Below are 22300 nucleotides of genomic sequence, written 5' to 3'. Positions count from 1 at the left end.
TAGCACTGGACATGACGTCCTGCTGTGGACCTACGCAGGAGGTAACGCGCCTTTCAAGTTTTCCTCCAGCAGTGTTTCAGGACAGTCGGAACCGGCCCGTAGCCGACATTAACCCGCCGTTTGTCTAACAACTAGCTAAGTTGTGTTTGAATGTATTTGTCAATGTTTAAGTGTTTGTTTTTTTCTAAACCTCTGGACCAGACGGACTCACACTGCAGAGCACTTTGATTGGACAATGCAGAGATGGAGCATTTATGATGTAAAGTGTGTGCAGCCAGGTGATTCTGATCTAACACACCTGTACAGCCTTCCACTGGCTTGTGGACTCGGTGATTGGATTTAGTTTGTGAATAAAGTGTTGAAAACCAATCAGAAAGCTTTGCTCTCTGTAACCACAAATGTTTTGAAGTTAATTCTCTGAGCTTGTTTTATCAAGAACAGATTCTGAAGGGTTACAAAGTTCACACAAGAACCGCTGAAATCTGCATAGTGTTCTATAAATATTTGTGATGTCACTTTGTAGTTCTTTATTCCATTAATAATATATCTGGTTTATAACCAGATCGATGTCCGGTTGTACAACCGAAGATCCGCTTTAGAGATTCGTTAGACAGGGTGTCACATGTCCTTAACTGACCAATCAGCAGCATGCTACTGGTTTGTGGGTTTAAAGGACATTAATTAATCAATTCTATGTTTGCACAAATAAAAATATTTTCTAGAAGTAGGTAAAATAATTATTTTAAGTGGTTACAGGACATTCCCTTCAGGTTGATTTTGCGATTGTAGTTCTGCAGCTCCAACAGTAAAGAGCATATTTTTGTTTTGGGTGTAGCAGGAGATTTAAAGAAATGGGATTACTAATAAACACCAGCAGGTTTTTATTTCTCATTTTTACCACAGCCACAGATACTGACAGGACGGCCCACTCAACAGGAAAACGTTTACTTCTTGTGCTTCGTCCAGCTCTTGCTGTGATGGAGCCGTGGAGGAATTGTGACCACGAGGTGGCGCTGCCCTGCATTGACGTCCGGCAGACTTTGAGGTCCTGGATTGTTCCGTTGGAGTTAAGCTGCCTCTACCCTGCAGCTAATGAACCCTAAAACCAAAAGCTACATGCTAAAAGAACGGCCAGTAACTGTTAGCGAGTTCTGCGTTATATGAGACTTCACACACCTGAGTTAATGTTCAAATCAAAAACATGCAGCGCTAAGTCCTCCTTTCTCACATCTGTCCACCCCATCCCAACATGGACATGCATGTTACCATGGAAATGTGAACATCACCTCCCTGTTTGTATCAGATGTGCAGACATGACAACAATCACCGTCACCTCTCAGAACCAGATTTGTCAACATTTAGACAGTTATTGGCACTAAAACTGACTTCAGCATGTTAGCAGGATGCTAGCATGAGACAACAGATTAGCATCCTGCTATCAGGATCATCATCTTTATGCTCACTATGCCCCGACAGATATGACACTATCATTTGTTTTATGGTGTAACAGAGTTGAAATTCTGCATTGACAGGAACAAAATGTCATGTTTTCAACAGGCTAACAACAAGATGTTAGCATGAGTTTGAGTCAGGGGTGTATGAACACGCACGGTCCAAAGCACTGACTCCAACACTGGAGTCAGTGCTTTGTCCCGGAGATGTGCTAAACTGCTTCAGTCTGCCGCTAATGTCTGAATGCTCTGGCTTCCACCCGTCTGCTATGTAACCAAACCAAACCCTTCCTCCACTGTCAAGCACGTCCTGTAAATCGGTTTTTACAAAGCTTTACAGTGACGAAAAGTAGAAACGGATCTGGGACACATCAAAATAAACACACAGCACACAAAAATACACCCTGGATGTGTTCGGAGAGGTGGCTCAGCGTCACCCGGCGATCTGCAGAAGCACAAGAACAGGAGCGTGTCATCGGCATATCCTGGAATGAGAAGGAACCGTCTGACGGTTGGGGCAACTCACTCAGGTGGTCTTGCTGCTCTGTTCACGGGCTCGGATCCGCAGCTTGTTGACGTTTGTCTCGGCTATGTCGACTCTCTCCTCGGCCTCATCCAGTTCGTGCTGGACTTTCCTAAAACGCACTGCAGTGCAGCTCATCTGCTCCTCCTGGTGGACGGACAGAGGAACGGCAACTTTTAATTAAACCTTACAGCGGAGTCAGGATTTGTCTCCCAGTGTGGGACCATGTGATCGGCTGACTTAGACCAGCATACATGTGGGCACTCACTGAGAATCCCTGACCTCTAGCTTCTGAGAAGGACCCCATTGTAAACTCCACCCGGCTACACCTCCGTCTGAGCAATACCTTCACCTTCCTCTCACACCACAACCCAGAAGCATAGAGAAGTTGCGGAACCGTATTACTACTTCCTGTTCGAGTAAATGTTTTACTACCTGCTCTTCGCTCTGATTATGATGTCACCACTCTATCATCGGCAACAGCTGTGAATACTTAAGGACCTAAATACGACCTCGTGTCTTCAGGTCGACCAGAGGGTCTGACTCTGAACCCCCCCCCCCCCCCCCCATGAATGAAGCAGCCTCGTAGAGACCTTTGGTTTCGGATTGTTTCATTCGTGATGTTTCCCGTTAAAGCAATCGTAGCCTTTGTTTTAACGAACTCACAGCGTTTTCAGCTTGTCTCTTGTAGCTCTTGACTTTTGCCTGAAGGTTGTCAACCATGTCCTGCATCCTCAGCAGAGTCTTCTTGTCCTCCTCCGACTACAGGACGACAAGGAGAACCAATGAAAACGCTCCCAACGCCTGGACGACAGAAGCGGCACCGTGTGAGGTCATTGCACCTGGTAGGTCAGCTCTTTATACTTCCTCTCATGGCGACGAACTCCTTTCTGGTACTCCTCGCTTTTCTTCTGCTCCACCATCAGCTCCGTCTGCAGCTCCCTCACCTGCAGACACAGCCGTTGTACTTTTCTCACCTGCTCAGGTTCACTCTCACCCTGCTCGCTCTGTACTCACACTCGTCTCCAGTTTGTTCAGTTGCTTCTTCCCTCCCTTCAGCGCCATCTGCTCCGCCTCTTCCAGTTTGATTTGTAACTCTGCCAGGGACGGACATCATCTTGCATCATTCCCACATCATTCAGACAACATTTCGACCATCGTGCAGCATCGTGCTCCGGGGGTTTCCTACCTTTCACCGTGGACGCCATGTTCTTCTGCATCCTTTCCAACATGCTGTTGCCGTCTTGCTCCTTCTTCAGTTCCTCCGCCATCAGGGCAGCCTGGCGACACATGCAGCAGTTTCAGCGGCAGACATTTTGATGATGCAGATGTTTTTTTGGAACTTGAATTCAGTTCTGATCCTGATGAGCTAGATGGTATTAATGTCCTGCTGATGTCCAGGCACGGGGACATTTAAAGGTAAACACACCAGACTATTTGTCTGATAAATCTTTGAATTAAAAAAATTGCGAGAATGAACAGAAGAGACCAATGGAAAATGTTTAAAACAAAAATGCAACCAACAGCGTCTCGTATGATATTGTAATTTGACCGGTCAGAGGTCGGGACTGACGTCATTGATGGCTTTCTTGGCCTTCCCGTCAGCGCTGCGACTTTCTTGTATCGCCTCCTCCACCTCTCCGGTCAGAATCGACAGATCAGCCTCCAGCTTCCTCCTGCTGCTCACCAGACCTGAATTCTGAGACAGATTCAATCAATGAGGGACTCAGTCAGGGACTCAGTCAGGAAAAGAACTGATGAGACATTTGTGGTGTCCTACCTGCGTAGCGAGAACATTGGCTTTCTCCGCCGCCTCCATCAGCTCATGTTCGGCCATCTTGCGGGAGCGGTCAGTTTGTTCCAGGACTCCACGCAGCTCTTCCTCCTCAGCCGTCATCAGTGAACAGCGTCGCTCCAGCAGGACCATCTGTTCTTTAAGCTGATTGGCCAGGTGGACTTTATCTTCCAGCTCCACCTGTTGCTCCTTCGCCTGGATGGACAACATGGATGGAAGCCAGTGGACAGGAACTCTGATTGCTGGATGAGCGGGTGGAGTGGGAGGAGTCTATACCTTCGTCTGCAGGTTCCTGACGATCCTCTGGTTCTCCGCCGCCTGTCGGTTGGCGTGTCCCAGCTGAATCTCCATCTCGTTCAGGTCAGCCTCCATTTTCTTCCTCAGACGGACTGCCTCACTGCGATTACGAACCTCTGCTTCCAAACCGGTCTGCATGCTATCCAGAGACTGCTGGTGGCTCCGCCTGGTGGACAACGCTGGTATTACCATTTGGTTTCCGAAGTTGTGAAGTAAATCACGATGAGCAAAAAAAAACTGTTGCAAAACTCTAAATGACATGTCTTGTTTAAATCGGGAATGCCCTGAGATCCTCCAGGAGGAACTCAAACCCTTTGCTGGGGCGCAAGACATCTGGAATACCCTGACTAAGATAAGAAGATGGATGTTGGATTTCTTGCGTTTGTTATTTGGTACCTGATGTTGGTGATTTCTTCGTCTTTCTCTGCAATCTTGCGCTCAATGTCAGTCCTAATCTGCTGCAGCTCCATCTGAAATCTCAAGGTCTTTGACTCCTCGTGCTCCAGGGCGCCCTGTTTTTTTGTAGAGTTCATTGGTATACTAGTTTAGTTGGTCGATGGTATTTGCAGGCACGTGCAGCAGGTAGAGAACTCACCTCTGCTTCCTCCAGCGCTGCTCGGACATCATTCTTTTCCACATCGAGGAGCTTCTTCATTCTCTCCAGCTCATGGATAGTCTTCCCTCCTTGGTTGATCTGATCTGTCAGCTCCAGGGTCTCCTCTGTAGCCAAACACAATCAACTGATCAAACATTTAAATCATAATAACTGAAACACCAATGAAGGATCATAGTAGCACGGGGTAGTGTCTCCCTTGAGCCGGTCCCAAGCCCGGATAAAAGCAGAGGCATAAAACTTAAGCATGCTGTGGCAACCCCCGATGGGACGAGCCGGGAGAAGAACAGAAACACCATTGGCAGTAGGTAATGCTAATGCTCTGGTCTGGTATGGTGACGCCATTAGTGGGACAAGTTTGGGGGTGATTGGCGGGTCAAACCCAAGGTGAGGTTTACTTCCTGTTTAAGTCGAACCCATGATTCAGTTCCGTTCATCACCAGAGCCAATCACATTGTGATCAGGTGCACGAACCCCTGAGAATACCGTGCAGGTTCTTGTTTTCCCGGTTGATTGTCTCCAGGTGGTCCAGAGCTTCTACGTAGCAGTTCTTCAGTTTGAAGAGTTCGGTGCTGAGGCTGCGGGATTCTCTCTGTGATTGGTCCAACTCCGTCTGAGTCTCCTCGAACTTCTGCTTCCAGTCGCTCAACAGCTGCAGAGAGCAAAAAAACCGCGACTCATCTCCGCGCTGCGGCCGCCGGGTCGGTCCGCGGGTCTGATAGAACCACATTGAGGGCTGGGGCCGCTCTTACTAACCAACCTGATCAAAGTTGCGCTGCTTCTTGTCCATGGCGACGGCAGCAGCGTTGGATCTCTCCAGTTCAATCATCAGGTCTTCGATCTCTGTCTGAAGACCTTGCTTTGTTTTCTCCAGTGTGGAAGACTTGGTGTTGGACTTCTCCACCGCTTCTCCAATCGTCTGCAGTTTGACCACTAACTTCTTCCTAAATGACAAAAAAGACTGAATGAAGCAGGACCAGAACTTTTCGAGCCATTTCGCCATTTAACACTTTTCTCCATTTGTGTTTTTGCTCCTTGTCTTGTCTGGACTCTTACTTTGCGTCCTCCAGCTCTTCTATTTTCTGCACCGCGTCCGTCTCATACTTGGTTTTCCACTGAACCACCTGGATGTTGATCTTGGACAGCCCCCTCTGCAGTTCAGCCTTGGCCTCTTGTTCATCCTCGAGTTGCTCCCGGAGCAGGCTGCGGTCGTGATTGGACGTCTGCACCGCGTGGGCCAGCGCTACACGCCCCTGAGACAGGACACGCGATCAGAGGAACGCGACTCCTCGCCGTAATCATCTACGTGCGTTAAATATCCGTCGGGTTCGCTTACTTGGCTCTCTTCCTCCAGCTGCCTCTTCAGGTCCTCATAGTTCTGGCAAATCCCCGCCTTGGAGCGCTGCAGCTGACCAATCATGACCTCTTTCTCCTCCAGGCGGCGGCTGTACTCGGCTGGAAGAACAGCAAATCAGAAATATCGTCTATTTCTTTTCCGTGATCAGCTGTCAATAGCCAAATCGCTCTATAACAGTTTAGACAGATGGATATCAGTTTTTCCCCGATCTGATCCCCGATTGGAGGAAGCGGTCATGCGTTCGCTCACTGGTCTCTGTTAGCGCTCGGGCTTTAAGAGTGGAGACCTCGGCCAGCTGCCGCTGCAGCTCCTCGGCTTTACTCCTGCTGCCACTCAGCTGGTCCTCGAAGGCCCTGCACAGCTTCTCCACAGTGACCTACACACAAACGCATTCATGTGGTTTTACATTGGGTCGTTTCCTAGACGACAAACATCGAGGCTCCTTTGCCGTTTCTCACCTTCGCCCTGGTCAGCTGCTCCACGTTTCCAGCCAGGTCATCCGCTTCCAGCCGGATCTCCACCTTCTCCTTTTCCAGCTTCTGTTTGGTTCTCTGCAGAGAATCAATCTGGTTGCTGAGCTCCGCCACCGTGTCCGAGTGCTTCTTCCTCAAGGTGGCGGCTGCTGCTTCGTGGTGAAGTCCCGCCTCCTCCAACTCCCGCCGTATATTCAGGAAGTCCGCTTCCTTTTTCCTGTTGGATAATTTAGGTGTGGTTTATGATGAAGGGAGTCGGACAACAAAGAGTCTCAGGAACACGCTGGACATTCTTCAACCAACAAACCACGTCGCCCACATCTTCCTCACCACTGTAGAAAGTCTAATGCAGTCTGGAGAACAGGAAGTTAGTGCATGGTGTTTAAACGTTAGCACTGTCAACACTCTCTGATTAGGCCTGATGAGCTGAAGATAGGACAGAATGTGGCGTTCTGCTGAGGTGATGACCTGTTGAGGGTGATCTGAGCAGCAGACGCTCCTCCAACCTCCTCCAGTTTCTCGCTGAGATCCTCCAGCTCTCTGGCGATGTCGTTCCTTTGATGTTCAGCTTTGGCACGCCAAGTTCGCTCCACCTCCAGCGCCTCCTCCAGCTCCTCAATACGAGCCTGAGGAATGGAGCACAGGCCTGTATGATTAGCCATAATCAAGGGACCATTGGGGAGGGCGGACAGTTCCAATCTGGATCGCTCTGACTAACCAGAAGCTCCTTCATCTTCTTCTGAAGCTGAGCGACCAAACTTTGTTCATCCTCCATTTTAGATTGAAGCTGGGCCAGCTCGTAGTCTTTTCTGGGAGGGCGGGAGGGAGTACTTAATCCTGGTTCAGTGAAAGCCTTCGCGCGAGGGTCCTCGTGTTTTGTCACCTTTTCAAGCCCTCGTCCAGTTCCGTCTTCTGGTTCTCCAGATCCCTTATCGACTCCATGGATAGCTTCAGATCGCCCTCCAGCTTCCGCTTATTTCGCTCCAGTTCCATCCTTGCCTTTTTCTCCTGCTCCAAGGAACTTTCTACCTGTGTGGAGTGGATATACCAGAGACACTCGTAGAACAGAGCACCTGAAAGGGCGCCTCCTTTGAATTAACCACACATTTCAAGACACTTTCAAACCTTTAGTAGCATCTGACGGCCGTCGTGGAGGGTTTGTCTTTATGGAGGAGTATCTGTGGGTACTTGAGTTTGTCATTTTTTGCCTTTAGGAGGCTTTAATGGCCAATTAATAAGCTAGATGTCCTTTAGCTGGTACAAGTGATAACTGAAAGGACACGTAAGAATGTCTTTGTGGTCTTGGATGGTGATCTGGTGGTACTATAATTCAATTGGTTAATAAGGTGGTCATTCGAGAATGAAGGTTCAGGTAAGGTGTCCTCTGGGTCCTCAGGTTCTACATATACTGTTTAATTGAAGTTCTGGAACTTCTGATGCTGAATCATTGAGGAGGTTTTAAGGGTCCTGTACATTTGAGGTTTTTTGCTTTGAGAGTTCCTTTTTGTTGCAGTGAGCAGTTTTTAGTTATTCTAATGGAAATTAATGGACATCCGAATTGACCGCTGTGTATTTCTTGTAGTCTATGGAAGTTCCAACGGGTTCTCTGTCTCCTTTTAGTGCTTCTGATGGTATTCAGTTGGTTCTAAGGGACCAGTCGGTGGTCAGTGTTGTCCTTTTTTATGTCATTGGGGTTTCTTGAGAGTCAGTTGAGTGTTGGAGTAAGAACATTTCCGTAATGATAATAGGAGGACAGAGGACCAACTAATGGCAACCATCTGCAATCAGACCACACTTCATGCCTGACCTGTGATCCGACCCTTATCTTAACACTTGGTGACATGTCTTACATTGTCCACTTGCTGCTCCAGACGGGCTTTAGCCTTAGCCAGCGTGTTGACCTTGTCCTCTTCTGCTTGAAGATCACAGAGGACCTGCCGGTGAGCTTCTTGCAGGTTGGCTTTCTCCCGGGTCAGAGAGGTTATGGATTCTTCCAGAACACACATCTCCTGGGACAGGTTCTTCACCTGGATGGAGCGAAAAAACATTCAAACTCACCCACTGCGATGTCACCAAAAAAACAGAAGACCCCTGCAGTGATGGAGTTCCTTGATCTACCTTGTTCTCAATTCCATGTCTGTCTTTCTCGACTTTAGCCAGGGTCATCTCCAGGTCGTCCATGTCCCTCTTCAGCAATGTCACCTCATCCTCCAGCAGACGTTTTTGGGATATCAGCTTGCCGGTGACCTCCTCCTCATCCTCTAGACGTTCCTGCACCTCCTTCAGCTTTGACTCCTGAGCGATTTTTGACTGGATCAGCTGCTTGCAGCGGTCCTCTGCGTCCGTTAGGTTATCCTGCTCCTGGATGATTGAAAGAATAACTTGGTTACGGCGTGATTGCCACCAACGCAGCAGTGATGCTAACATTCACTCCAAGCAGCTGGATGTGATGTATCCAAAATATTTGAATGAGAGTAACCATCTCAAGCTTGTGTCTATTCAAAGAGACAGATTGCTTTGTTGGTACAACTTGTACTTGTACGTACAACTTGGAGCTGCAGAGACAATTCATTCTTCTCATGAACCAAGACCACCTGCCGCTCATCTGCCTCCAGTCGCGTCTCCTCTGACCTGAAATACAACCAAAGAAGGTGGGAGGCATGAAATAACAAGCTGAGCAGCATCCGAAACAAACATCGGCAACCTGGTCAGATGTGTGAACACACTTGTCATAGGCTTCTTTCAGTTTTCTGAAATCTTCATTGAGAGCAGCCAGCTCTTTCTCCACCTGAGCGCTCCTGAGCAGAGGGCGGATCTTAAAGAACATCATCATCCAGGGCCAGTTCCTTACGGTGAAGAATGATCTCAGGTTGAACTGGATCACCGTTACAGACTCCCTGAGGAGAAGCAAACACTCGTCTTTAGAGCCCAGAAACATTACTCGACAAACTTTCCGGTCTGGGATGGGTGGGCACATGATAAACAGCAGGGCAGGGGGCAGCATTATTTTTACTACTTTAGCCGCTATATGCTAACAAATAGGATAAAAACCAGCTGAGATAACGGGTTTGTAGTTGTTCCCTGCCGGGTTAGATGCCAGCTGATGGTTTCTTTGGGGAGGGGGGGGGGGGTCCGACTATTTGCTGGACTGATTGTCAACATTTACCTTTGCATCAGCATCCTTTCTCGTTCCATCCTCATCAGCTTCCCCCTGGCAATGGCCTGAACGATGGTGAAGATCTGAGACAAGCGCTCGTCTCTCATGTCCTCCAGCTGACCCAACAAACCCACCATGAAGAACACCTGAGGGGAGACCACAAAGTACTACGAGTAGGGGTATCTGAACATAACGACATGATATCTTCTCCTTTGAGACCCTGGTGGTGGTCTTGTGGAGGTACCTTAGTGTGTCCAAACTTGTACTGGCTATGATCTATGGCCAAAGAACACAGCAGTTTCTCCACAGCTTTCCTGCTGTCAACAAACAAGTTTTCTGGGATCTCGGCGGGATTCAAGATGCGGTAACTGAGAAAGGAAAGGATTTATTAAAGAGAGAATCCCTTATTGGCCCAGAGCTGAAATATGAACTGTGGTTTCTATTTGGTTCGGTTTGGGGACGGACCGTTGTTTAAACTCGGCATACATGATACGGTTTGGAAAGCCTTTCCTGCAAATCCTGATCCCTTCCAGGACGCCGTTACACCTCAGCTGATGGAGGACCAGGAAGGAATCCATTACTCCTGGAAGAGACACCAGTGTCTTATTTTGATCATTTAGAGTCATCCTTTACTTTGTTTGGTTTTTACCTCCATCAGGAAGATTACGTTTCCAAGCTGTTTGTCATCGTATATGATCAAAATGTTTCTAATGTGTTTTGTTGTGAGTTTGAGAGGAGAGTCTCGGATTGGAGGCAGATCCATGACCTCCGATCATGGGGGGCATCACCATGGAACCCATGGGCTCCATTGTCTATGCAGTGCAGTCCAGCAAACAAGTATCATTGCTGGTGTCACACTGGGGAAGTTGTTTCTTAACCAGCACCTATGTTGGTGTCCATGAGGTGTGGTCTGACTGTTTCCCTCCCCCCCCAAACCCACCTTTGAATTAAACACCGTTAAACAAATAAAGAGAAGTTGTATATGTCCTGAATGCATGATGTATGTAGACCACACAGATGGTTTAGCAGAGCTTTGCCGCTTCAGCCGTTTGGTTACCTGGTCTCTTGGTTTCATTGGGGATGATGCAGCGGACGAAGTGAGGCTGAGTGCTGCGGAGATTGGCCATCAGCTTGTTCAGGTTCTCCTGTATTTCAGAACAACTTTCAAAATTGTAAACTATCGAAATGGCAGTCTCAGTCTATCACAGTCAATCAAGGTCCCTTTATAAAAGCACCGTGGGCCATTCACTTTCTCATAAAGGCATGGATGCTCTGACAATTAAGCTGTTCAATAGATGCATGTGTCACGGTGTCGGTCAGGCACGGCACACTCACCTTGTGTAACTGTGAAACCGTTTGGAAGGAAGCTGCTTTCCTCCTCCGGAGTTTGATCTCAGCTTTCGGGTCAGAGGCTGGAACATGAATAGTACTTAATTATACTCCTGTCAACATACTCGGTTGTATTTCTTAAAACTCTTTTTTCTCTAGTTACCCATCTCTGCGCTGATGTAACTTGCATAAAACGCAGCCATTAGTTTGTTGGAGGATTTCTTGAACAGAGCCACCACCGTCTCATTCAGAGGATCTTTGTTCTTATCCAGCCAACCGGTGATATTGTACGGCACCTACAGTGAGGGCAACTTGTGACATCAACATCAACCATATCTGACCAAACAGAGGAAGGTATGATTCTTGGAATAATTCCATTGTGTCGATCCAGGGTTCCTCAAGGGTCTATTCTAGGTCCTCTACTCTCGTCTTTTAACGATTAACATGCTACTAAAACTATGAAGAACACATCTTACTGCGCGAATGCAGTTGACGCAAAGTATTTCATGGTTGTACCACACAACCAATAAATCTTTGTGATTTTCCAGATGTTTTCAACCAAAACCGGCCAAAAAGTAATTAGTAGTTCTGACAGAATAAACCAAAAGTTCAACCTCCAGAGTTGAGGTTGGACTGCCAGTTCAAACATAAGCAACATCTCCAAAAGAATATTAGCTGATACCCACCACTCCAGCGTAGTGAACCACCTCGAAGTGTGTCTCGTATTTGCGTTTCTTGTCTGGACGTGGCCGCTGGAAATTGGGCGACTTTCCTAGATGGTTGTCATAGAGTTTGGTTTTAAAGCTTTGGTCTGTGGCTTTGGGGAACATGCACTCCTCCTCCAGGATGGACAGAATGCCCAAGGGCTAAAAAAAAACAAAATTCATTCATTCGTTTGATTCCTATATTTCCTTTGAGGACATTGTTGAGAATAAATAAGTAAAAGGAGCACACACCCTCTCTATGAGGTTTATGCAGTTCTGCAAGTCCAGACCGAAGTCTATGAAGGTCCACTCAATGCCCTCCAACTTGTACTCTTCCTGCTCGTGGATGAACATGTGGTGGTTGAAGTACTGCTGCAGCTTCTCATTGGTGAAGTTGATGCACAGTTGCTCAAAGTTATTGAACTGCAGGAAAAGAAACCGCACATCGATGTAGGTTCTGATGTATTCTCCACCTCGCCACCTGAATTGATGACTATCCTGTTCTTACCTCAAACACCTCAAAGCCGGCAATGTCGAGGACGCCGATGTAGTACTGGCGAGGCAGAGGAGTGTTTAAGGACGCGTTGATGTGATCCACCAGCCACTTAAACATTTGGTTGTATGTGGCTTTGGCTAGGGCCGCCACCGCAAAGTTGACCTACAGCACAAACACCAATCAAGTCCAGTCGGAGATTAATCTAATGCTGCATAGACCTGAGACCCCGATTGAGGGATCGATCAGTTACCTGTTCGACAGTCTGTCCTTTAACAATGAACTCATTGCCGACTTTGACTCGAGGGTTCAGGAGTCCCTTCAGCAGGTCAGCGGAACTGATGCCCATCAAGAACGCGGCCTTATCCAAACCTCAACACACATCACATACCCAATCAAAAACACTGTCGTTTTAATAAAGCTAGCCTGCTATGCTAACTTCACAAGTCATTCAGAGTGAACAGATCACACGCCGAGGTGCCCTTTACTCTCTGTGCCGTCGGCATCGGCCTGCTCCTCCCTTTGCCTCTTCTTGAACTTCATGTTCCCAAAGTGCATGATGGCCCCGACGATCTTATAGCAGCCGTACTTCTCTTCCTGCGTGAAGCTCAGCGTGTCCATGGCGTGCTGCACATGTGTGAAGAGGTTACACAGAGTGTTGGCTGAGGGCCGCGCGTGTCTTTGGTGACGAGGAGTGCGTTCCTTACGTCCGTGAGATTCAGCTCGTCCGCATCGTTGATGCCTTCTACTTTAGTTTCCCCCTGGGAGCAGAAGTGGTAGTCGTAGGGGTTGGTGCTCACCAAAAGCATGCCTGCCGACCAGAACAAGACGATGGTTCATTAACTTTCAGTTTGGGTTCATAAATACTGTTGCTGTTGATACTGGTTTGTAATTGGTCGGGATCTGGCGGGCAGTGGGTTTACCTTGTAGCTCCGGCTTTTGATTAGACAGGATTTGATAGAAAATGTGGTAGCCTCTCTCTCCTGGTTGCTGAAACACAACTCTGGACTTTTCTAGAAGGTCTATATGTGGAATAAGAAAGGCACTGGTAAAACAAGTGTTCACAGCGGTTTGATGCGATGGCAAGTTCTGTTAACCTGCTCTCTGTTGCTAAGTTTAGCTCTTACACCAAATTGCACTCAAATTGCAACATAAACAAATTAAATTAGCGATGAAATCTGACAGCCATGACTCACAGATGTCGATGTCGGCGGACGCCAGCCTCCCGGTCCGCCCAAAATGAATCCTGATGAACTTTCCCTGAGACACAAACACAGTGGTTCTAACACACTAACAGCACAAGAGCAGTCCTTCAGCTCCTCGCCATGACTTCACTGGACTCACAAAGCGAGAGGAGTTGTCATTGCGGATGGTTTTGGCATTGCCGAATGCTTCCATGGCCGGATTGGCTTCGATGATCTGGTCCTCCAGGGAGCCGTTACTCTGAGGCAGACGATGAGGTTATGAGAGAAAATTCTTTATTTCAACAACAGCAACGACGTACAAATAAAAATAAAGGAGACTCACTTGTCTTTTCACAGTTTCTCCCAAAGCAGCAACGATGGCAAAGTACTGAATCACCCTCTTCGTGTTCACTGTCTTTCCTGCACCTGACTCCCCTCTAGTTGGACGAAAGAAGAGATGCATAATTTGTAACCCGGAAGCCATTCTATCTTTAATATTCCACACCTCTAGTGACATCAGAATGTTTAAACCCACTCCCGGGTCAACACTGTCTGTCCACATGAGGAGTTGTGATTTCACAAGCCATCATTTCAGGTTTTGGGACAAAATATTCATTTCGTCATCATGCAGTTATTTCTATTATATATTCTAGTTACAATTTACTGCTGCAGCTGTTCAAGACCAACTCTAAATTCAAATTCTAACTGGCCAAATTTACATTTGATGTTTTTCATTATGACATTTGTTGGTCTGAATATGAAATGAAAGCAGCTGTCGCTCCGACTCACGTGATCAGCATCGACTGGTTCTCACGGTCTGTGGAGGAAAAAGAAGCCATTTAAAAACTAGCAGGATAAAAAGCGATTAGCAGCACGGCTAAACAGTTAGCTGTGGCAGCTTGACTGGCTGTTCTGATTTATATCCAGATTACACTTGGATACCAAATATATTTTGTTACCTTATTACATTTTATTTATTTATTTTACAAAATGTAATTTACAAAATACAAATATTCAGTTAGCTGTGGTGGTGTAAGCTATTTGATTGGTTTTAGGTAACATTACCACTAGTTTACATTTCAAACTAAACTACTTGGTTATCTTTATGTACCAGAAATCTTGACTAGTTGGCACAAAATAATGACACTGAAATGTATACATCTTTTTCTGGAAGAAGGCTTTGAGGGCTAATGCCAACTGAATGGCTAATGTTAGAGGTCAAAGGTCAGAGGCATCTCACTCTGCAGCATGGCGACGTAGGCGTTATCAGACACCGAGTAGATGTGGGGCGGGGTCTCGTTCTGACGCCTCCCTTTGTAGGCTGCGATCACATCCTTAGTGTAGACCGGCAGCCATTTGTAGGGATTGATCGTCACACAGAAGAGTCCAGAGTAGGTCTGAGACACAGGACAATATTATATATAATATAAACATTGTAAATGATAATAATAATACAAACAAATCAGCGCTGTGAAAGTAAAGACTGACGTAGATCAGCCACATGGAATATCTCCTCTTCAGGTTGAAGAGGACCGACGCCTCGTTCAACTGAGTCAGCGAGGCCAAGTCCTCCATCATGTCAAACTTGGGGGGGTTCATTGGCTGGATGTCGCTTTCTTTCACGACCAGAAACTGAAATGGATTGGACTCAAAGTTTCAGCATCACTGGTCAGGACTGAAACTGAAAGGGCTCAGTTCAAAAACACGTTGATTCGATGAATGAAAAGTTAATTCTGAAGACATACAGTCATATTATTGAAATAATGAGAGAAGAAAAATCTTATGAGGAGAAATTACCTTAAATTTCTGAAACATTTTCCTCATAATCAAAGAAATTATTATTCTAAGAAAAAATGAGTTTATTTTGAGAAAAAATGTCATTAAAAAGAGCTCCTTATTCTAAAAATCTATCCACTAGCATTAGCTGAGTATGAGCTAACCCGTCCATCCTTGGTCTCCACGGTGGTCTTGTCTCCGTTCAGCTCCTTAATCTCTACCTCCACGTAGGCGTCCACTTCATCAGGCACCCAAACCCGCTTCTTACCTGAGGATCCCATACAAAGATTATTGATCAGTGTGGGAAAATCTGATGTTGGCAAGAATGAAAACTTTTTCTCTTAGAAATGATTTAAGTTATGTGATGCATTTTATAGTAACTACTCCTCTGAATCTAAAATAAAAGGTTTAAGTTACTTTTAGTAGATGAAATAAGACATGATGGTTCTGTTTTTGGACTGGATTAGGGATGCACCGGACTGGATAGTGTTTGTCTGTCTGAACTCAGCTCACACCCTTACCTGTAGAGGTGTACATTTTATTTTAAATATAAATGATGAGGTGTTCGTACCGTCGAAGGCCAGAGTTTTGGCAGCCAGTTGCTCCAAGTTGGTGAGACGAAGGAAGTAAGCAGCTCCTCCAAACTCCTTCATTTCTCTTAAATTAGGCATCTGAACACAAAACACAGCTTCTGTTGGGTTCTCGAAGGTTCCTGAAGGTCCATCAAGAAACATATCTCAAACTTGAATTTGTTCCAGGTCTCCCCAGAATGCTACTTCCATGTTTAGCCACCGTCAGACCGGATTATAAAGAACTGAGAGGTTTAGTGCCGCGGAGGAGTTTCTGATCGTTGTTTGTCTTCTGAGTTTTATGTTTTCCCAATGCAGCTTCTGCCTCAGGTAACAATGGATGTTGTTAAAATAAGAAGAATAAGAAGCTGTAAACAGAAATAATTTACCTCTAAATCTCATTTGTCCTCCCGTCACTCAGGGCCACGCCCCTTCCAGATGAGAAGCTTAAAGGAACTACTTTCTGCAGCGGATGAACCACATTACATTCACAGCCAAGAAGTATATACTTCCAGCAATTTAGCAATGATGCTACGGCAACGCCATGACCCCGCCCTGCCCTGCATTTGATTGGTCAGATATGAACCAATTATTCCTTTCAGCCAATCAGACTTCAGGATGAAAATGGTGAAAAAGAAGAGAACCAAGAAAATAGACTTCAGCTCGTTAGCTGTCAAACTTAGCCATGATGTCAGCAGACTGGAACGCCATTAGCCGGGATTTGAGGCAAAGCTAACAGCTGCTCATCAGCTCAGAGAGGCTCCGTCTGAAAGGTCACGCCCCTCCCTGGCGAGTCACACCCACAAACCTGCCGCCAGGACAAACCCTGATGGTAAATATAACCAATCACAATGGGACTGTGATCACGCCTTAACTTTAACTCAGACACAGATGAAGCCCGCTCCTCTTCCTCTTCATCAGAGGTTAGCCTTACTGGGGAAAAGCTTTGGTGACGGCGTCATACGTGTGGACCAGCATCAGGGCGTGGTCACACACGGTATTGGTCGGCCAATAAAAGTTGTGCATTCAGAATTTTAATTTCAGTTTTTGTCGACATGACAATATCTAGAGTGGCGGGTCGATCAATGATAATGACAGCTGATTGATCAGTTAATGACCTCATAACCTCCACTAATGAGGTCATGCTCTCCGGTTGGTTGGTTGATCAGCACGATTACGCAAAAACAGTTCGATGCTAAATGTTGCGGAGGGGCGGGGTCAGGTGAGCTAAAAGTCAGCTGTTAAAAGTAACTAAATCAATAAAATATTACACTCCGTTTTAAATACCTAATCAATAAATCTGGGACTCATCAAACTACAACAACAGTCTATATTGTTCCTGGTTCTGCTGGATTGGCTGAGGAGGGTGGGCTGCCGTCAGCCGAACCTGGTTCTGAGGTCCACCTTCTGCAGAACTCCGGATCACACCTGTAACGTTTAGTTTGCTCCAGAGTCCAGACGCCACCATCCTGAGCTCTGTACCGGTTCTCTTCCAGAACCACCCTGGAGACACACTTCTAAAGACCAGGACGCTGATCTCCAGCAACAGAACCAGGAAAGAGTACTCACTGTGCCGGGGAGGGGGGGGAGGGGTTCTGGTCCTGCTGCGGCGTGGTTGGACCGGTTGTCTAGGACAACAGAGCATCAGTTCAATTTATAACCTCCCTGTGAAGCATGTGACCTCCAGCGCCGCATCTGATTGGTCAAACCGGGCTCGTTGGACAGACGTAAAAGGCCTGCTGTGGTCCGAACTAAAGGTACCGCCTCACCCCTCTGTTCTCCCGCCTCACCCCTCTGGGGTCTCTCTCATCCCGTATCCATGACTTATTTATGGAAACTTACTCTTATCCTCTTTTTCTGTTTCTGTCATTCTGTCTGGATTTTACCTCTGTCTCCTGACATGGACTCATCCCTCCCTCCTTCCTTATATGCAGAAACACCTGCAGCGTTGCAGGATTGATATATTTAAAGTGTTCTGATGTAATTTGATCATTGGTTCATCTAGCTGGGTCTGGATCATTGATCAGCCCTTGGACACTGGCCTTTTACCCCATCATAGCCCCCCCCTCCCCCCCGGTGATCAGACGCTAACAGTCGATAAGCCCCGCCAGGATTACGGCAGCGGCGTGCTGTCGTGTTTAAGTTCTCCGCGGCGGGTTCCGTTCGATCCGTAGATCTGCTGCGGGTTTGTACTGGAAGGGTTCAACTTTAACATGAAGTTATTTTCATTGTTTAATCCTCGCAGAACAACAACTCGTCTCGCGGCCCGTGAATCTGCCCCGATCAGCTGTTGCCGTCCGCTTCGGAGCAGCGAGGCCGGTTCTGTTCCAGCATCTAATTTTACTGATTAATAGATCCCTCCTGGCCTCAGGACCTCCCTGCCAACCTGCGTGTCCCTAAAATGACTTGATATGGCGTTGAGTCTGTCACAACAGACCCGGTTTGGAGTGTTTGTCTATGAAAGTAACCACACCCCTAGCCCACCATTGTCCAATCACAGCTGAGTGATCATTGCTGCGAGTGTCCGTCCATGAGCCGATATAATATATATTATACTACTAGATATTCATGCCTGCATGTGGGCCAATCAAAGAGTTGCTACCTGGCTGCTGGTAAAAATGCTAAGCTAACGTGAATGTGTAAAAGTCCAGTTATCAAACACTGACGTGACCAGGAATATTATTTCATGATGATGTCAAGAACTTGTTGTTGTACAAGTATGGTGTCCTTATTATGTAAACCCTGAAGTGGCTCCGCCCTCTTATCAAAATAAGAATTTAACATTAAGCTACATACCATTATTGATCAGCTGTATGAATGCAGCCGGTTCAAAAGAAAAGTTTTATCACCCCTGGTTGATTGATTGGGTGGTTGGTTGATCGATTGATTGATTGATGATTTCTTTAAACTGCTCTCTGATTGGCTGAGCCTTTTGTGTTTTAAAAATAAAGGTTTACTCAGACTTGCTGCTGATTCGCCACACATTTCCCTGTAAGCCCTCCGTCCATCCATCCTCCCATCCCTGCCAGCTGTCTTTCTGTCCTCCGTCTCTCCATCCATCCGTACATCAGCTGTCCTTCTCTCTGACAGGATAAATAACTGAAGCGGGTTTCTGAGATCTGAACACATGCCTGCTGATTGGCTGAGTTTATGTGTTCATAACCTCTTTCTGTTTTACCAGGTCAGATTGTCATTTCTTTTCCTTCACCTCCATTCCCCCTTTTCTCCTCCTCATCCCAGTTCAGGAGGGAGGAGAATCTAGCAGTGGGTTTGGTTTTTGGAGCATACATTCATTGATCATTACAGAAACGTATGTCTTTTGCAGCTTAGAGATGTATTTACGTTGCCATGGTTACACGATGGAATGCAGCTCGTTCTAGTGGAAGCTTTTGCTTCCGGAGCAGATCTGATTTTTATCTTTGATATTTGGAGCCTCTTTGTGATTGTAATTTCTTTTGTTTCAATGGAAACACGCTGGATTAGACTCGTTCTCTGAGGGGGAGAGCTTCTGGGGTGCCACTTAAAATGTTTTGTTTAAACTTTGTGTCTGCGTCTGTCTGTGGAGAGCTCTGTTCAGTTAGTTAGTGAATGGGGAGGGGTGTGTTGTGGAACCTGACCAGCAGATCCCAAAACGCAAACAAGTTTTTCTCATATCATCATGAACCGTATTTAACAGGAGCCCTTTTATCAAACCATCGACCCGTCCCGTCCCGTCCCGTCCCGTCCCGACCCGTCCCGTCCCCTGGGGTTTGGGTGGGGCTGCAGTGGGAGGGGTCCTGACTGTTTGGCGCTGTTGATTTCGTAGTTTATTTTCGTTTTGTTTCATTGTTCCGGTCTTTCTCTCTGTCCGTCTGCCTTCCAGTTGTCTCTCTGCTGATTCTCTCTGATCCACAGCAACTTTGTGTGAAGCCTGAACTCTGACTCATGCACCCGTAATAATGGAGACCTGATTTTCCCACATGGCGTCTAATGCTGCGCTGCGAACAATGGTGGAATGTAACTGAGTATGTCTACTCGAGTATTTAGAATTCCTCCTACTTGTCTGGAGCTTCTCCATTGAACAGCGCTGGTGAATGCTACCGGTGTGCAGCCAGTGTTCCAGCTTGTGCACCCTCTGGAGACGTAATTCGGAGGCCATGTGGTGCAGGAACTCCACATCTATCCCATAATAATCATCCTGTTGCTTCCTTCAAGCGTCACCTGATCGATCAGCTGCAGGAAAACACGGCAGGTTAGCAACACGCTAACTAAAATTGCTCCAATGATACAAGACTGTGAAGAAAAGCCTAATTAACTCTTAACGACTCGTCCAGTTCATTAATTGCATGCTGATGTCACGAAGTTGCCGAATCTCCTTGAACAAACGCAGCACTGGATGCAGAAATGCTAACATTAGCTGCTGCTGCTAACAGGGAAGTTATCTTTCACGTTATCAGAAACAGTCCACCCTTCATTGTTTACATTTATTGTGTAACCAGGATGGTGTGTGTGTGTGTGTGTGTGTGTGTGTGTGTGTGTGTGTGATGGTGACATGAAGCAGCATCGCATCATGAGACCTGCAGGGGTCTTCCCTCATCAACCAGTTCTTAGTAGGTTGGTTCTGGAGTCCAGTACCTGAGCCCCACCCCCAACCCCCCCGCCATCAGGTATACCAAGACTCCGCCCATCTGCACACAGCAGCAGCTCAGACTGAATAAAACTTGATGCGTAATAATAGCTGAGGGCAGCCGACCGTAACTCTTCACACGGCCTGAGATGAGTGCTAATACCAACATAAAACCGCTTAAACCTGCTACACATGAGCCCGGCTCACTCTCACACACCTGTCATACCGCGCGCACACACACACACACACACACACACACACACACACACAGACACACACAGAGAGAACAATGGGCAGATGCTATACATTTATTTTAGTTGGACAACAGGGAGACGCCAAAGGAACCCTGATCTAGTCCCTTCAACTCCCACCCTCGCTGCCACTCAGAATTACACACACACACACGCACACACACACACACACACACACACACACACAAACACGCACACGCACACACATGATGCAATCATAGAAACAGTGATTAGATGTTCAAATCATCTCAGATGTGAGTAAATATTGAATGTGTGTTTCCTGGCTCCACCCCTCCACAGAGTTCGGTGTAAATCCTGACCAATCACAGCATAGAGTGCTTCGTCTGTATACCATACAGGTGTGACAGGGTGTTTTTAAAGTAGCATAAATTCTTATAAGGCGATGCTAGGTCAGGGCTCGTTTTTAGATTGTAACATTAAAGATCATTTATTTTTTTTCCCCAGAGATTCTTCATCAATCTGTTTCTGTTCAGCTTTTGGCCACTCCTCCCTGAAGCTAACAGCGCTAGCAGCTGCAGTGAACAGCTGGAGCTGCATTCCACCAAGGCTCCACAGCAAAGCTCAGAAATCCTACTGCTCTGCACACACACGCACACGCACACGCACACATACACACACACTGATGTGATGTGGTGACATCATCTAATTCAAGTCAGTGGTTTGTACGTTTTATTTGTGGTTTTCTTGCTTTGTTAAATGGTTTGACCTGTTTCACCAAAGGTTTTACGGTTTTCTTCAGGAGTTTATAGCTTCTTGTTTACATGTGTTTTTATGCGGTCACCCTGTATAAAAACACATTTATTTATCCAATTTATTTACCCAGTCAGAGTCCAATCTATTTTGGACGTCACCACGCTCAACTTTTCGAGTTTTTACCTGAACAGAAGGTAAATGCGGAAGGAGATCTATGGAAGTAAATCTGTGCCATCAGAGTTTGAATCTGAAGTGTTAGAAATTCAGATTCAAACCCTGATGGCACAGATTTACTTCCATATGGATTCCAGATTGACCCGCTCGTGTTTCAGGGTTTTGCGGATAAAGTACAGGTGACGTTCATTCGTTTGTTTTCTCTCTCTCAAGTGAGACTTCAGTCTGATTTGTTGGTGAGAAGTGAGCTAACTGAGAGCCCCCAGGCCACGTGATATAATCACCCCTCTTGCTTCCATGTCTTCCAATAAATGTTGTTCATTTAGGGCACATGTGTCAAACTCAAGGCCCGGGGGCCAAATGTGGCACTCCAAGTCATTTTTTGTGGCCCGCGAGAGGTGTACGCAGACATTTGTTTTTGTAAAATGCTGCATCTGTCACACATGTTCTTAATCTTGGGTCAAATCTTGAGTCAGATATAAAGTCAATCCTAGAGCCTGTTCTTGAGTCAGTTCTAGAATCCGTTCGATAGAGTCCAGTGTAGAAAGCAAGAACCTTATGTTGTCCCATCTCTATAGACAGGCCACGACTATCACCTGCGACAGACACAGAGTCAGGCATTAGTCAGAGCCCGCTTCGGTGCCTGTTTGGAAGGGATGGTTGTGTTGGACTTTGATGTCATCAGAGTGTGGGCCAGGGTAGCCTGAGAGGCGATATAGAGGCGGTCTGGTGGCGCCCCCTACAGGACAAGCCCTGACGTTACAGCTGCAGCGCAGATCTGAAAGCCTGAAGCGTCTGAACTTTATTCCAAGGCAGCTTCATATATATTTAAAC

General features: G+C 46.6%; 1 pseudogene; it reads right to left on the bottom strand.

Moving 5' to 3' along the window:
- Positions 1 to 1639: 1639 nt before the first annotated feature.
- LOC137901079 (myosin-7-like) lies at positions 1640 to 14975 on the bottom strand (annotated as a pseudogene).
- Between the last annotated feature and the right edge of the window lie 7325 nt (positions 14976 to 22300).

The sequence above is a fragment of the Brachionichthys hirsutus genome, chromosome 2, assembly GCF_040956055.1.
Source record: "Brachionichthys hirsutus isolate HB-005 chromosome 2, CSIRO-AGI_Bhir_v1, whole genome shotgun sequence".
NCBI lineage: Eukaryota > Metazoa > Chordata > Actinopteri > Lophiiformes > Brachionichthyidae > Brachionichthys > Brachionichthys hirsutus.
This window is presented reverse-complemented; position numbering and strand designations above follow the sequence as displayed.